The 14,969-nt window shown below is 34.8% G+C and overlaps 1 protein-coding gene across 2 annotated transcripts in view; it reads right to left on the bottom strand.

The window, feature by feature from the left end:
- The window catches only part of LOC143225599 (synaptotagmin-5-like), a 133,169-nt gene that overhangs the window by 63,009 nt on the left and 55,191 nt on the right, over window positions 1–14,969 (bottom strand). The window lies entirely within an intron of this gene.

Here is a 14,969-nt window from a genome sequence, read left to right as displayed (position 1 = left end):
TTGCATATATAGGAATTTACAGTATAAGGAAACATATGAAAACGCAAAAGTCACACAAATTATTTTATTTAATCTAAATGGTCAATTTATCAGTGGTACAGTATGTCATTGTAGAACATGTAAATGCTCACAAATAAGTTATTCAGTGCTCAAAATCTTCTACTTGTTTTAAGCGATGCATCATGCTTAACATCCATTGAAACTATTTAGTGCTAATGTGTATTTTATTGTTCTGGAAGTAATTTGTTTGCTTGTTTGTTTTTTGAATTTCGCACAAAGTTACTCAAGGGCTATCTCTGCTATCCGTCCCTAATTTAGCAGTGTAAGACTAGAGGGAAGGCAGCTAGTCATCACCACCCACCGCCAACTCTTGGGCTACTCTTTTACCAACGGATAGTGGGATTGACCGTCACATTATAACGCCCCCACGGCTGAAAGGGCGAGCATGTTTGGCGCGATAGGGATGCGAACCCGCGACCCTCGGATTACGAATCGCACGCCTTAACGCGCTTGGCCATGCCGGGCCTTTATGGAAGTAATATCCACAACTGTAATTGGAGCTAAGTCTTCTAGACTGTGGTAAATCACCTAATGAAAATAGTTTAGGTTACTTAAAATCATTTTTTAGGGGTTTGGAATTTCTACCGCAACCACAATCTCTTGTAAACAGTATTAGATTCATTTAACCTCTTCGGATTTCCGCCAAAACATGAACATTTCTCCGAAATCTGTCACGTTGAGTAGCTTTTACCAGTCAAGTCTTTGATTTATACACGTTTATGATGTGGTACTTTTGTTCTGAAAGCCACAAATGCATTCAACACCCTAGAATAATATAAATTCCTGTACTTTTCAGGTATTGATGTGGTGTAGTGCCATCTGATTGGCTACGTGACTGTCAGTCACAGTGTAAATTATTAACACATAACCTATGTACGTGTAGTTTATTTCCATACAATAGTTGGGGGCGGCAATTCCCTATCATTTTCATTTAAACCCAGCTTATTCAACGTTTCATAATTATTTTCAATACTGTATACTTTAAAATTTACAATACAAATTACAGCTTATTTTCTCATATTTGTATTTAATAAATTAATTTATTATTTTTACAGGTATTTTTTTTCTTATTGAAACCATTGTTTTTTCAATTTACTCAGATTTTTTATATGTTTGCTTATAACGTGTGTGAGGGCAGAAGTGAAAGACGCCATATTTTTTAAATAATCTAAGTTGTATTGCGTTGGTTTCATTGGTTTAATATTTAACAGAAACAAACACCCTTTAGAAGCTACTCAAATAATCTGGCACACTTTATATATATCACTCAGTATTTTTCATTTCATGCGTATTTCTATTGTAAAAACACTTAACAAAAGTTATGGCTTTATTGTTTTTAAAATTTCATTAAACAGAAAATCTGTTTGTTTATTTCAATTTCGAGCAAAGCTACACAAGGGCTATTTGTGCTAGCCGTCCCTAATTTAGCAGTGTAAGACTAGAGGGAAGGCAGTTAGTTATCACCACCCACCGCTAACTCTTGGGATACGCTTTTACCAACGAATAGTGGGATTTACCATCATGTTATAACGCCCCCACGGCTGAAAGGGCGAGCATATATGATGTGATAGGGATTCGAGCCCCGACCCTCGAATTACGAGTCGAGGGCTTTAACCACTTAGCTATGCCGGGCCAAACAAACAGTCAGTTGAAAACTCTTTTAGTTGATACAAACTATAAAGCATCAAGCGTATAAAAACTCCAAATGGTGTAGCGACAAGTTTGTGGGCTTATTGCGCTGAAAATCTGGTTTCGATATTTCTGGTGGACACAGCTTAAACGTCCATTAGGTGGCTTTGGGCTTTAAAGACAAACTAACTAAAAAAACTGAGATATAATAAATGGAATTTCATATAACTGATCCGGCCTGACCTCGCAATATGACGTCCGTGGGTTCGAATCCTCATCCCACCAATCATGCTTGTTCTCCAATTTAGCCGCGGGTGCGTTATAATGCGACGGTTAATCCTACTATTCGTCGGTAAAAGAGTAGCACAAAAGTTGGTAGTGGGTGGTGATGACTAGCTGCCTTCCCTCTAGTCTTACACTGCTAAATTAGGGACGCTTAGTGCATATAGCTCTCGTGAAGCTTTGCGTGATATTCGAAGCAAACAAAACTTTATAGAGTTAGTTACTCAAAGTACTTTCATAGATTGAATATTCAGAATTCGTAATCAAAGTAGTTCCAAATACTTCATCAAAAGAAAAAAATCACAAAAATACTGTTTTTGTAAGTACTATTCATAAAACTTGCATTTCCATTGATCAAAATATCTATCTTTAACACGGACAGACAGACAGCAATACTTTATAACTTCTCTGTTGAGAGCGACTATAAGAAAAACATAAAAACAGGTTTTAAAACTGATGTTATGGTTTACATTTTATATAATCAATCATTAGTATGTATGTATGTAAATATATATATATATATATGTGTGTGTGTGTGTTTATATACTCGATTCTTATCTGTTATAGATTTCTACATTTCGAGACAAACTATACATCTAGCCCTCCTAATTTAGCAGTGTAAGACAAGAGGGAAGGCAGCTGTTCATCATCACCCACCGTCAACTCTTGGGCTACTCTTTTACCAACGAATAGTGGGATTGAACGTCATTATATAACGCCCCCATGGCTGAAAGGGTAAGCATGTTTGGTGTGACAGTGATTCGAACCCGCGACCCTCAGATTACATATATATAAATACACACACACACACACACACACACATATATATATATATATATTCATTCCCTCTCTCTGTTATGTGGATTTGTTTACTGTCTAGTCCTTTTACCTACATATGTTTAACTGTCTATTTGCCAGTTTACAACATGCTTTATGTTGCAAAAACACTTGTAGAAAAAAATATCGTTAACACTTATCTCTGCTGCCCACTTCTGTTTCATCTCGCCAAGAGAACGAACTAAATGTAGAGATATCATGTATTTTTTTTTTATACAAAATACACGCTCACTTCTTACCATTGAGAGAGAACCTTGCTAACAATAAGTTACAATGGTATCAGTCACTTCGACTTGCACAACTTTTCAGAGCAGGAGTTCCGTTATCAACTTGATGGATTTTTATATTAATCTTCCCCAAGAAAAGTATAACTCAAGTACAGTGAAAAAGTACTAGAGGTTCTCATAGTCTTACCTCTGATAGATAAATATCCATACTACGCTGCAACTTAGACCTTGCTCTTGGACATTCACACACATAGTACGTCGTTAACGTGATAAGAATAACTAGTGTGAAACTTTAACCTTTAATATTTCAGAACGACACCACCACTAGAAAAATATGAGTTTATAGCAGATTTGGTGGAAGTTGTAAATATCAGCAAAAATTATAATTATCTTCATGTAATGTATTCTACCATAACTTCGCGAACTGGGAGACAAACTGAATAAAAGTTGAAGATGGAACCAGTACTTAAAGGTTCAATTGTTTATCTATGTTTTCTCGCTATACATTTTTATTAGGAATCGTAAGTAAAAAGAGAACGTTCTCCTTTTAGTTGGCCTCAACTACAAACTATCAGTAAGCGATATTTAAAAAACACACAACAACATTTGAACAGATATGGAAATATACGTGTTTGGTTAAAATTGGACTCTATCGTGTAAAATAATTCCAAAACAGAAATTTCCTTAATACTAGGCCCGGCATAGCCAGGTGAGTTAAGGCGTTCGGCTCGTAATCTGAGTGTCGCAGGTTCGAATCCCCGTCGCACTAAACATGTTCGCCCTTTCAGCCATGGGGGCATTATAATGTGATGGTCAATCCCACTATTTGTTAGTAAAAGAGTAGCCCAAGAGTTGGCGGTGAGTGGTGATGACTAGCTGCCTTCCCTCTTGTCTTACACTGCTAAATTAAGGACGGCTAGTGCAAATAGCCCTCGTGTAGCTTTGTGCGAAATTCAAAAAACAAAACCAAACAAGCCCTTAATACTATATTACGTCTAACTTGTCAAGCATTATATTGTTTGGTTTCAGTTGAAACAACTGGTTTTTCCTCCTGAAAGGGACTGGCCAAAATTTTCATGTGTTTTCTGATTCAGGTAACAATAAAACTGCAAAGTTTCTAGAAAATACTATCAACTTTTATACATATTAACTTGCCTTTCACACATATTAACACTGCCTTTCACTCATGCTCATTTCATCTTTTATGTAGCACGCTTAGCCATGCTAGATATAGGTCAAATCGATAAAAATTTGAAACTTGAATTGATGAAAGCCAAGTTAATGTTCATAAAGACAAATAAAGTTTGGTTTGTTTTGAATTTCGCGTAAAGCTACTCGAGGGCTATCTGTGCTAGCCGTCCCTAATTTAGCAGTATAAGACTAGAGGGAAGGCAGCTAGTCATCACCACCAACAGCCAACTCTTTATTATTCTCTTATCAACGAACAGTGGGATTGACCGTTGCATTATAACGCCCGCACGACTGAAAGGGCGAGCATGTTTGGTGGGAAGGGGATTCGAACCTGCCACTGTCGGATTACGAGTCGAGTGCCTTAACCACCTGGCTATGCCAGGCCTTATTTGTTAAGGCGAACTGATAAAATCGGAAATCCTACATATATGGTGCACTTTAAGTCTACCTAACACAAAGATTTAATACAACCTGAAGCGAAAACTCGATATATTCAAGTTCATGATTTAATGAACTAAGTTTGTGTAAGAAATACAGATATTAACTATAGTGTAACATATTAATGCCGAAATATAAATTTTACCAAAAGTTATTTTATACCCAGAATAAGAATGGAAAATATTCAGTTTAAATAATTCACAATAATAAGAACTTCTTTCTACATAAATTTTAGCACAAATAGTTTAAATATCTTAGTTTGTTGTGCTAGGTTAGTTTTTGATATTTCAGTCCTTAATACTACAAAAGATAAAGTATATTCCCCTATACTGTAAAACCATAACAGATAATATGTGGTTTATTACCCCTGGCTTTGATAAAAACCTATATTGTATCCAGTTTTTACCTGATTTTAGTCAGTACTGGATAATTCTTAGAATATTTCCCCATTCTATTGATCAAGTAAATAAAATATGTCTCCTATTATTCTGATCTACAGCAATACGAGTAAATAAGTAGATTGTGTGCTTAACTGTAACTGGTTATTTTGTCTTGTGTTCCTTTTAGCCTGTCTCATTATTTCAGTTTCTGTGGTTAGTTAAACAGTATTCGCGAAATACTCAAAGGTTTTTTTCACCAATTTGAAATATATTTGTTGTAAAGAAGTTTTTGTACTTTATACGGTTTTCCCAACAAGATTGTACACACACGTTCTTCTTCTAAGAAGATTAGGCTGTAGCATTTTGTCTTTGAGGATCATCCAACTTCTAAGCCTAAATGCACAGGAAAATGTAAAGGATTATCTAATCTTAGATAGATACAGGAAGAGCACAACTTTGTTAGTAGTGAAACACAACTGGAAACGCTGCTCATTAAAAAAAAAATTGCTCAAGAATAAGTTTGCCGACGAAGTAATTCTGGTTTTATTCCATCGATGTATTTTGAACATATACGGAAATAAAATATATAACGCAAAAAATGCTTTTTCCTTCATATAACATTTTGTTTTTCTAATTCCGCCTCAGCTTTTACGATGAAATATTTTCCAACAAATTATAATTATTTATACCTTTCACACAACCGAAGAATATCTTATAAAAAGGAAACTTTTCAGGATCTCATGCTAAGCTGAAAATATCTTATAAAAACGTTTCTTGATAAAGAGATCTGAACTTATACATGAAAGAGAATTTCAACCCTAATACAAAACGTACCGTGAAAGTAATGTACAGAAGTTCCATCAAAACGATCCAATCTTTTAATCGCATGTAAGAGTCAGTCTACAGAAAAAGAAAAAAAAATCAGCATTTGCCAAACACATGGGTACATTTTACCCGTGATTTAGAAATGTATCTTCAACAAAGCCCAGCATGGACAGGTGGTTAAGGCACTCGACTCGTAGTCTTACACTGCTAAATTAGGGACGGCTAGCGCAGATAGCCCTCGAGTAGCTTTGCACGATATTCAAACACAAACAAACAAAGAAACACATTTTCTACAACACTGGTGTCAAGTGAAAAATATTCATCCATTGTTACCCTTAAAGCTACTAAAATTATTGCTAAAAATCATTTTTGCTTTTTTTTTCCTCTGTGGTGTTTAACTGATTTAGTAACGTTTAAATTTTGTGCAGAAAATAGCAAACAGAGCTTTTTGAATGTGATAAAAAGAACACTACGCTTAGCGATGATAAGTTTGCTCCTTGTGTGATGATGATGTAACATCATCATATTTTACCCATCCATAAACAATATAAAATGTATCTTTATGGAAACATATTTATGGTACTTGTCGGTAGTTTCTTTGTGTAACTGTTCACGTCTGTGTTTACTGGATGTTTCAAGGTCCTACATATGTTTCAATAGATGGAGTTTACATTGTGCAATTTTGTTCCCATGTCTTAAGTTAGCGTGTACGTGATTCTCTATGGACTTTTAGGAAGTCCACCTATTTAAGAAGTGATACTGAAATCTACATATACTGACTTGAAGTGATTGAAACTATATGCGTAACAGTGGTTGAAGTATGTAATGCAAAATGGATTGGCGAATGCCACACCAAGTCTTCGGTCCAACTTTAAAATTGGGGTATTCTTACAATTCTCTTTCTAAATTCTCTCTTTGGGTTTCAAACCCTCTTAATCTGGACTCTTCTCTTAACTTTCATATCAGCAACCAAGATAGTTAACAAACCTAAAGCAATTAAACTTTAGTTTCAATGGTTTTAAAGTTATGAATAAATGTTTTGTTTACTTTTCCCCTTATTTTCCTTTGCTGCTATTGTCCAACTTACTCTCTACATAACATTTTCTGAACGTGCGTTTTGTTGATACTGTTGAGCTTTTGAAACATTGAATTTAATTTAACGAAAACTGGACATTTATTTTATTTGCAAAATCATTGATATTATTATCAGTTTTTATAATACAAAAAATAAGATAAATAACACCGAACTTTGTGACATTTAAGATTACATATGTCATAAGTAGTTATAGAATTATACCCCATTCCCCACAGTGATATAGCTTCAGACTTATAATGCTTCAAAACCAGGTGAGCAGGTAACAGATAGCCCAATGTATAGCTTTGTGCTTGAAAAGAAACTCAACAATCTCAAGAATTATAAAGATCAGATTTAACTATAGTAAAACAATAACAAAATATTAATAAATCAGCGAGGGTTATGATAGTTTTAAAAACAGTTTCAGTATTTTTACAGGAAAAAGTTAAAATCTAAACACTTACAGTACGGTGCAAAGTGTTAGAACAAGAGAATATTTTATCATTCTTTCCACTTTATTGGTCTAATTCGTCCATATCATTACATAATGTAAATTTTAACACTATGATAATGCTTCACTGATCCCTGTTGACAACTGAGTGAGCCAGGGTGAGAATACTTATCGTTCTTTAAAATTCTCATACACTTAGGGTATGACATTAGGGTTGTACTTGAATGAACATATTGATTAAACTTACGGTCTGAAATAACTGCCATGGTACCATTTGCACTGTCTTAATTATATAAAAAAAACTAACAATAAGCTACCATATAGTACTCGCTAGAAGAAATCAATTTTATAGCACTCCACAAACAAACCTTGATAAAAACAGTGTTTAATATTATAAGTTAGAGTTAGTTGTCATGCCACGACCCATCCAAAAAGCGTAGAGCAGTAGAGCAGAGAGTTTACATAAAAGCTTTACGTGATGCTGGTTGGATTTGCTTGTTTGTTTCGGAATTTTGCTCAAAGCTACACGAGGGCTATCTGCGCTAGCCATCCCTAATTTAGCAGTGTAAGACTAGAGGGAAGACAACTAGTCTTCACCATCCACCACCAACTCTTGATTATTATTTTATTAACGAATAATGGGATTGACCGTCACATTATAACGCCCACACGACTAAAAGGTTTGGTTTGAATTTTGCGCAAAGCTACACGAGGGCTATCTGCGCTAGCCGTCCCTAATTTAGCGGTGTAAGACTAGAAGGAAGGCAGCTAGTTATTACCACACACTGCCAACGAATAGTGGGATTGACCGTTACATTATAATGCCGCCACGGCTGAAAGAGCGAGCATGTTTGGCGTGACAGGGATTCGAACCCGCAATCCTTGTATTACGAGTCGAGTGCCTTAATCACCTGGCCATGTCCGGCTTACTGGTTGGATGCCGCAGACTTAAAATGCTCCCCAAACACTATCAAGTGCACCCTAGATCGTAAGACCGAGAGAGGTAAGTTTGTAAATAGGGAAAGAAGAGGCAGAACACCTAAACTCAATTATACTAATGTTAAGTATCTTTATTTATGAAGCCTTCAGGAGAGAAGGAAAACTGTCACTGATTTCAAGCATGAGATAAAAAAAACCACGTACCAAATGACAGAAGATCTACAGTATTAAGAAGAGTAATTATGGAATATTTGGTTGTGTAGCAACTAAAAAAATTTTTCTTCTATCTACAAATATTGTGAAGAAACTGAAATTTGTTAAAATATGCCAAAACAGGACTGTTGATGATTGGAATAGGGTATTATGGATAGATGAGTCCGAGTTTGAAATATTTGGTTCAAAACGCATGTTTTACGTTTGGCAGAAGAAAGGTGAAAGATACCCACCTCAATGTATAGCACCTACCATGAAGCATGGGTGAGCCAGTGTGATGGTTTGCGGATGTTTTTCTGCAGAGATGACAGGAGTTATTTGCATAATAGATGAAATAACGAATTGACCAACGTAAGTACTATCAGATACTGATCCGTCATAGTATACTGAGCGGTTTGCGTGTTATTAGTAAAGGATTCTACTACCTGAAAGATAATGACCCCAAACAACCATCCAACGTATGGAGGAATTAGTTAGCTGAGAAAGAAGTTGCTGGAGTCATTCAAATGATGCAGACACCCACAGAACCACGATCTCAACCAAATTTAGTAGATACGAGATCTGATTGATAAAATAGTTAACAAGTCAAAAGTTACTTCCAAAGAAACTTTATGGAAATGTATTAGGGGCAAATGGGGTAAAATCCCAAAGGACACTTTGATTAAATGTGTTGCGACAATGCCTGAAAGACCGTTTGTAGTTATTAAGGCATGAAGGGGATACAAAATATTAACTGTTTGCTAAACTCAAACACTTCCACTGAGTGTGTGTTGTACTAAATATAAATAAACTCTTGATGTTTCACCTGTGGTTTACCTTCTACTGTTCTTTGAAAGTAGCCTGAAAATTAATTTTTACTTTGTCCTAACACTCTTGCATAGTACTGTAGATTAAAACAAATTTCCTCTATAGCACGGATACATGGATTGTGAGCTACTGAGAATGGATATACAAGTAAGAGGGAAAAGATGTGATCAGCTTAATAAGTCCTTTAATATTGGCGAAGAATCGAAAGATCAGATACGCTCTGAGTGATAACTGCTTCTATGGGGTATGTGGGACGTTAAAGTTAGGGTTAATATGTATGATTTATTTTTTTCTGAAAATATCTAAGTTTGACGTTTGAATAAATAATGTATCTTGTCCCGTCTCTGTATCTGTAATATTCTTAACGTTAAAACATGCTTTTGTAGATATTTTTTTTATTAATAACTGGTTATACAAACAGAATAGTAATAATATAGAAGTTGTCGGGAAACTATAGCTTGAACTGTTTATGAACACACACTGCGGGGAAATTATACTTCGAATTGTATCTGACGACGTTAAGATGATAGGCTATTTTACACTTAACTATAACTCATTAGTGTAAATATGACGGAACTGATAGGTCATAAATATCATGTGAATATCTCATATCCCCCACGGTAAACATTTGGTATTTTGTACACATACAAATGAAAACGTAAACGTATGCTATATTTCATATCATATAGATACGCTGTGAAAATATAATATCATCTATAATATAAATATGGCGTACTTTAAAGCATATAATTACATCATAAGAATACTATATCTTCTTTAGTACATAAAAATAGTAAGGGAATTTATATTTCATAGACAATAAATGTATTGTGGGAATGTAATATATTTTATACTATACGGATATAAAGTTGATATATAATAATATTTACAGTGCGTAATACACTTTTCTTATGTGATGTGTCCCAATACAACAATTTGACAATAGGATATTCAATATTTAAACCCGCTGTTGTTCCATTATCCCCTCAGCGGATGATGGCATAGTGAGACGAGATGTTCCAGACGAGGTACCTTCAGAAACTTTTCGTTCAAGTCTAAACCCGACGAAAATAGATCAAAATATGAATAGCTTAAGGATGTGGGGGTGGCTTAAAGAAAGAGAATACAAAAGAAAATATATGCAAATCCTGCTTGTGTAATAATCAAAAAGAATATATATTTATTATTATAAGGAAACTTGAAAAGTAAGGTAGTTATATCTCTTTTTATGCGATTCAATAATAAATACAATAATTGAATGATTTAATACCACTTATTATTGTTTATTATTTTCGTTTTATCCCTGAAGAGGAAACGTCCATCTTTCGAAATCATTTTGTATCAAGACTTATTATATGTTTTTTTAGCAACATGATTATTATGGTTTATTGTTAGTGTTTATAAAACACTATAAATGTTTTTTATTCCTTGTATTTTTCTTCAGAAGCTAAAGTCCTCACGTGTTTCTTACTGTTAGTACTATTTATAAATGATGTTGAAAAACCTTTTAGAAGTATGGGCTATTACAAGTTGTAGTTTACATTACAAGAGATCTGTGTTTGACTCGTGTATAAACCGTGCGTGGACCGTCTTCTCTGTAGAAGTTAAAACAAGACCTGTCATTTAATAAAAATAGATAGAGTTATATCTCAAGTGATTATCAAGGAAATTTAATATGAATAATGTGATATTCTCCCAGTAATGTTAACTTTATTGTGTTTTAGTTTGTTATTACATATTAAATAATTTAATAAATTGTAATAAAGTGTGTATGAAATGGGGCTATGTGTTCTAGGTTTCAAACAAAATCTACATAATAGCAAGCTCTTAAATCTAATTTACATAAAGTAAGCATTCAAGTACAATCTTCATAAAGTAATTACTTAAACATAATCTGCATAAAATAAGCACTAAAATAAAATATATTTAAAGTAAACATAAAAAATCTACGTGAAATAAGAATTTAGATGGAGTCTAAATAATATAAGCATTCAAACGTAATCTGCATAAAATAAGTACTTAGAATCGACACTTAAACATCACGTACATAAGATAAGCATTCAAGCATAGCCTACATAAACTAGACACTCAAACAGAATCTAAATGAAGTAACATTCAATTATATTCTACATAAATTTGGTATTCAAACAGAATCCAAGTGAACTAAACATAGTGGAATGTTTAGTCTAGTGTCAGACTAGAGGGAAGGCAACTAGTCATCACCACCCACCGCCAACTCTTGAGCTACTCTTCTACCAACGAATAGTGAGATTGACCATCACATTATAACGCTCCCACGTCTGAAAGGGCAAGCATGTTTGGTGCGACGGGTATTCGAACCTGCCACCTTCGGATTACGAGTCGAACGCCTAAACCCACGTGGCTATGCCAGGCCACATAGTGGAATTTCTTAGACATAACTTATATTTATTTACATTTCTCTTCACTTGCGAAACTAAAATAATAATGATCATAGTAGCTTCTTTCATGTGAGTCAAATTTCACAGCTTGTGCTGACATTTAAAAGTGATAAATGCTCAAAATAGTTAAACAAAGGACCTGTGCAAGTTTGGACATATTGAGTGAAAAATTCTTTTTATCTTATATCCATTTACTCTAACCCGCCTACCAGTCACAGAATCTTACGTTCAGACAAGAAACATAAAAAAATTACTAAACTTCATTCATATGTACTATCACAACTCTTACCATGAATAATAAACATGGTGTTATGTGATCGATAGCAGCACCGTCGCTTAATACCCAAATACCATAAATTGTTTATACATATTCAAAGCCTACAGCTTTAAACTGGAGTGATTTTGCTTACGGTTTTAAAATTTTTATAGATTTTGTTTTGTATGTTTTTTTTTTCAATTTCGCGCAAAGCTACTCGAGGGCTATCTGCGCTAGCCTTCCCTAATTTAGCAGTGTAAGTCTAGAGGGAAGGCAGCTAGTCATCACCATCCACCCCCAACTCTTGGGCTACTCCTTTAGCAACGAATAGTGAGATTGACCATTACATTATGATGCTCCCACGACTGAAAGGGCAAGCATGTTTGATGTGACGGGGATTCGAACTCGCGACCCTCGGATTACGAGTCGAGTGCCTTAACCACCTGGCCATGACGGGCCGTTTTTATAGAACCACAAGATGGAAACAATGCAGCTACAACCGTAATGTATTTTATATGTAGGACACAAGCTCAGGTTTCACAAAATTATTTTGTGAACGTAAACACGTATAGTAGAATAACCAAAAATGTAAAACAAACTTTTCCACAAACATTAAGGAATCATCTCCGTAATTAATAAAATAATAATTTTATAGTTTTGCTGCACTTTAGAAATAACCCAAAGTAAAAACTAAAATAATCTGATTATACGATATTTATTTAATTATTTAATAATATTTACCAGAAAAGCTTCTAACATTCTACAATAATAATTCCAATTATTAATAAAGGGTAAAATACAAGAAATTCCTATGATCATTTTATGTTCTAGTTCATTTCTAACATATACATAAATATATTTTAAGGACAACAAAGACCTCGTTGTCCACCTAAACAGTCCCATCCACTAAATTAAACTTTAAACCAAAAATGAGGTTCTCAAATAACGCCCTCATCATTCATATATTTATCAAGCTGTCCCTTAAACTCCGTGAAATTAGCTGCATCCATCATATCTAAAAGTAATCCATTCAATCGGTCCATCACCTTTTAGAAAAATATAGCTGCTTCAGCTTAGGTGACTCTTACCCTGTCAAAATTTATATTTGTGTCTTCTTGTCATACATTCGCTGGAACCATGTGTTGGCTTCTTTCTGTATAGTTAAGACAATGCATGGAGGACCACGACCGTATATTTAATTAGTATGTTCATTCAAGTAGAACCCTTATGACATGCCCTTGGTACAAGTATATGGAGATTTTAAAGAACGATAAGTATTCTCACCCTGGCTCGTTCAGTTGTCAACAGAGATCAGTGAAGCATTACCATAGTGCTGAAATTTACATTCTGTAATGATATGGAAGAATTAGCCCCATAAAATGGAAAAAATGACAAAATATTTTCTTGTGCTAATACTTTTGCGCCGTACTATATCTAAACCAACGACGAATGTGTCATTAAGAGTAAAAAATGTCTTATTTACTGCATTATAAAACATTAAAATGTAATGAAGTGTGGTTTCAATGAATGCGGGTAATCTTCAATTTGTTAGCTGTCGTAAAGGAAGCTGTTAATGTAAACCCACGTTGATGTCTAGAGTAATGTTTTAACACAGTATGCGTAGGTTTATTTATTTGTTTGCGCAAAGATGCACAGTGGGTTATATGTCACAGTGAATTGAACCCCAGAGTTTAACCTTCTTACCACTGCCCATTACGGGAAGAACGAGCACATGGAGAATTTACCTTATTTGGTATGAAATGTTATTTGTGTGAGGAATGTTTACTTACAGGGTAGGTCCGGCATGGCCTGGTGGGTTAAGGCGTGCGATTCGTAATCTGAGGGTCGCGGGTTCCCATCCCTGTCGCATTTTCAGCCGTGGGGGCGTTATAATGTGACGGTCAATCTCACTATTCGTTGATAAGACAGTAGCCCAAGAGTTGGCGGTGATGCCTAGCTGCTTTCCCTCTAGCCTTTCAGTGCTAAATTAAAGACTGCTAGTGCAAACATCCCGTTTTACACGAGATTCAAACCAAACTAAACAGAGAAGTCATGTTGTACCAGCATTTCAGCTTCGTGCCCCATATCGAAAATTTATTCTGTAAAATCTTCGAAGGTTCAAATATATGAGAAAATGGCAGTGAAAAACACGCAACACTGTGTTTATTAAGACATAAAACATCGCTTCCTGGCTGGATAAATTGATGTTAGTAACCTGGATTAATACTGGTTTACATCCAGAAAAGGTTTTCCTGACCCTATAGGTGCTACAACACATCCTTTTCCAAGTGATTGAAACAAAATCCACGAACGTGTTACCTAAAACTCAAGTTGGTTGTAAAGCGAGTGACAGTGTTTAATTTGTGTATTGCCACTAGAGTAATTTTCCTGTATGGATAACCTAGAAACGCGCAATATATTTAAACTAACATAAACGAATCAGAAGTTAAGGTGAGTGTTATAACACTATGAGGAAGGTCCACGGAGAGCTGGGAAAAGGGAAGATTTTAGTTGTGACAAGAAAACACGTTATGTAATGAAAAAAAGAACGTAAGTTATCAAATCTAAATCTGTTATCTGAAAATAGAACTTTCGAAGTAGGATCTAGAAATAAAGTTATGTTATATAATAAATTGTGCGTGTGATAGTTGAATAATTCGTGAGAATTCACGCCAAGAAAAAACTATACTAAAGGAATTCTATGTCTTGTTTAAAACAACCATTTATACGCTCTTGATTTTGAATAACCAACTCTGAGAGTTTTGAATAACCAACTCAGAGAGTCCTAAAGCTTTAATTTTCGTGTAAACCCTGAATTCGGTCCTAAGAAGACCCATAAAGCACATTTGATGACTGTTTTTGTAAATCTTTTAGCGACTTCTTTGAGAATTTTTTATTGTTTCGTATTCTGTAGCCCAGCGGTATGTCTGTAAACTTAA

The sequence above is a fragment of the Tachypleus tridentatus genome, chromosome 9, assembly GCF_004210375.1.
Source record: "Tachypleus tridentatus isolate NWPU-2018 chromosome 9, ASM421037v1, whole genome shotgun sequence".
NCBI lineage: Eukaryota > Metazoa > Arthropoda > Merostomata > Xiphosura > Limulidae > Tachypleus > Tachypleus tridentatus.
Note: the sequence above shows the minus strand (reverse complement) of the source record. Positions and strands in the feature narration are given on the sequence as shown.